The sequence below is a fragment of the Geospiza fortis genome, unplaced genomic scaffold (assembly GCF_000277835.1).
Source record: "Geospiza fortis unplaced genomic scaffold, GeoFor_1.0 scaffold172, whole genome shotgun sequence".
Lineage (NCBI taxonomy): Eukaryota > Metazoa > Chordata > Aves > Passeriformes > Thraupidae > Geospiza > Geospiza fortis.
In genome coordinates, this window is record NW_005054309.1 from 10,590,362 (window position 1) to 10,592,990 (window position 2,629).

Sequence of the window (2,629 nt, forward strand, 5' to 3'; positions counted from 1 at the left end):
AGCAGGAATCATGGAATTATTGAAGCTGTGAAAGGCCTCAAGGGTATTCCTAAACCCAACAGAAATGTCTAGAAATCATCTCCCATTGCTAAGGGATGGGAGCTCCGCTCTACCTTGTTCCCATCAGCCCAGCCTGGATCATCCAGGGGCTTCTCTGGCCCAGTTCAGTGTCAGATGGGTTCTCAAATCCCCACCTCCCCACAGTTTTCCCATTTCCACTCCCTTCATGTCCCTTTAGATGAGAATTCCTTTTCCTCGTGGGTATTTCCCCAGCTCTGTTTTTCCCCAAAACCACCCTTTAGACCCTTCAAAGGCTCTGACCTCGCTAAGTGGGAATGTGCCCACAGCAAGCTCCTGCTCAAAACCTGGGATGAGCAGAGCTGCCCAAACTCCAGCTAAACCCTGGAATAAGATCCTTGGTTCAGGAGACATGTCCATGTTTTCTCTGGGTGATTTTACTCTCTGTAGTTACTCTCTGTATTTACACCCTGTAGTTACTCATCCAGCCTGTTGTAGAGGAGTGAGTTGGGACTCAGGTCCCAGCCCCTGGTCTCAGGGACAGCACAGAAATCTGGGACAACACCTGCAGGTGTCTCACTCCTGCTGCCCACCTGAAGCCAGGATGCTGCAATCAGGTTTTCCAGCTGCAGAAAATATGGAATATTGGCTCTGCTGTGTTTTCCCAGCTGCAATCAGGGCACTGAGAGCCACAGGGCCCCTGAAACAGGAAAATTTCCCCTTCAGAGAGCTCATCCCAACCAGTTTGTCGTTTATTCTTGTGTTTTCTTTGGCATCCAGGGGAATTGCTGGAAGTACAAACATTCCCTGGCATTTGATCTCTTCCCTGTATTTCAGGTCTGCACAAGCTTTCTCACACAAAGCCAGGCTTTAGCCCTGGGGCACACAGAGAGTCTCCCCGGTTTTATTGGGATTCCAGGAATCCCCAAACTGCCACAGCAGGGACCTGCAGGAGCCTCATGACAGAAAATCCAAGTTGTAGGAGATTTAAAGCAGGGAAAGGTCTCCAATTCTGTCTGTGCCTTGGAATACCTGGGGAAAGCAGGGAACAAAACTATTGGACACAATTCCAGAGGTTAGACAGTGCTGCACTGGGAACATGAAGCAAATTACAGCACCTACAGCTCAGGGAAATTCATATGGCTTTATTTTATTTATAAGACTCCTCTAGAGCTTCTCCAGCCTTTTGGGAAGCTGAAAAACTTGAACCAGCAAAGGGAATCCAAACAAATTCAGCTCCAGGTAAGCGGGATATTCCTAATGCAGCCTTTTTTCCCCTGTGCAATTTAACAAACGAGTTTCCAGTGTCTGACAAGTTGTCTGAGAAAACAGAGAGGCTCAGATTAATTCCAGCTTGGGAGAAATGAGAATTCAATATTTGCTGATTTCCAGCCACCCACTCTGGAGCTCAGAGCTGTGGAGGATCCATCAAACCCAACGTGTTCAACCTCCTCTCGTGAGGAATGGGATGTGCAGGATGGATCCTCACCTGAGGGTCGGCTCCCTGTCCTTGGAATTCCTGAGGAACCATCCCCAGCTCCCTGCCTTGCCTTCCAGCATCTCTGCCTGCTTTATTTCCATCCTCTGGTGTTTATATCACTCCCATCCATCACATCCCAATGGAATGCCTTGGACTGAGGTTTGGGAAAGCCTCGTGGGCTGCCTGTGCCCAGCTCAGAGGGGACAGAGTTTGGGATGGAAGGAACCACCCTGTGGAAGCTGCTCCTGAGCGAATCTCTGTCCCAGCGTGCTGGGAAGATCCCGGATACCCAACCCCGCCAGCCCTGCTACAACTGCTCCGGCAAAACCCCACAATCCATCCGGGACTGGGATTCTCCCGGCGCTCTGCCCAGCGCAGAGCGGGATCGGTCCCGCAGCATTCCCGGGCTGATCTCACCGGGATCCAGCCCCGAGCCGGGAGCTTTTCCGTGCTGACAAACAGCCGAACTCCTGGCTCCAGGAGCCCTGCATCGATCCGCCGGCTCTTCCAGCGCTTGGAAATGAAATCCCTGCGGAATCCCGAGGCTCAGAGCCGCGGGCTGCTCCCCCCGGGAAGCACAGCCACGTTATTTACCCCCAGTAATTGCACGCCGAAAGAAAAAGGGCTGTGAAATCCAGGGAAATTCTGCCACAGCTCCCGGCCACGGCTCGGCAGAGCCCTGAGACTCCCTGAGAATCCTCGGGCATCTTTTCCAAGCGCCGTTCGGAATTGTTATCACTCGGAGGTGATTCCCTCCTTCCCGAGCACAGAACCCAGCCTTAAATTCCCGTAATAAACTTACAGCACGTCAGGAATCGCATCGCGTTCGCTCCGGCCGCTTTCTCCCCAGGCAGAAGTGCTTTCGGATCCCAGATTCCTTAAGGAAATGTGCCTGCGCATCCCTAGCAGTGTCACATCCCTGTCCCGCTGGGCACCCCATACCCCGCCATCCCCTCCCCGGTTATTCCTGGGGAGCCGCTCCATCCCAGAGCTCCATCCCAGAGCTCCATCCCGGAGCTCCATCCCAGAGCCGCTCTATCCCAGAGCTCCATCCCAGAGCTCCATCCCAGAGCTCCATCCCACAGCTCCATCCCAGAGCAGCTCCCTCCCAGAGCCGCACCCACCCCACAC

At 53.4% G+C, this 2,629-nt stretch overlaps 1 protein-coding gene across 2 annotated transcripts in view; it reads right to left on the reverse strand.

Annotated features, from left to right (window-relative positions):
* The window catches only part of LOC102031767 (IQCJ-SCHIP1 readthrough transcript protein), an 82,578-nt gene that overhangs the window by 79,529 nt on the left and 420 nt on the right, over positions 1-2,629 (reverse strand). The gene's annotated exons all lie outside the window — the stretch shown is intronic.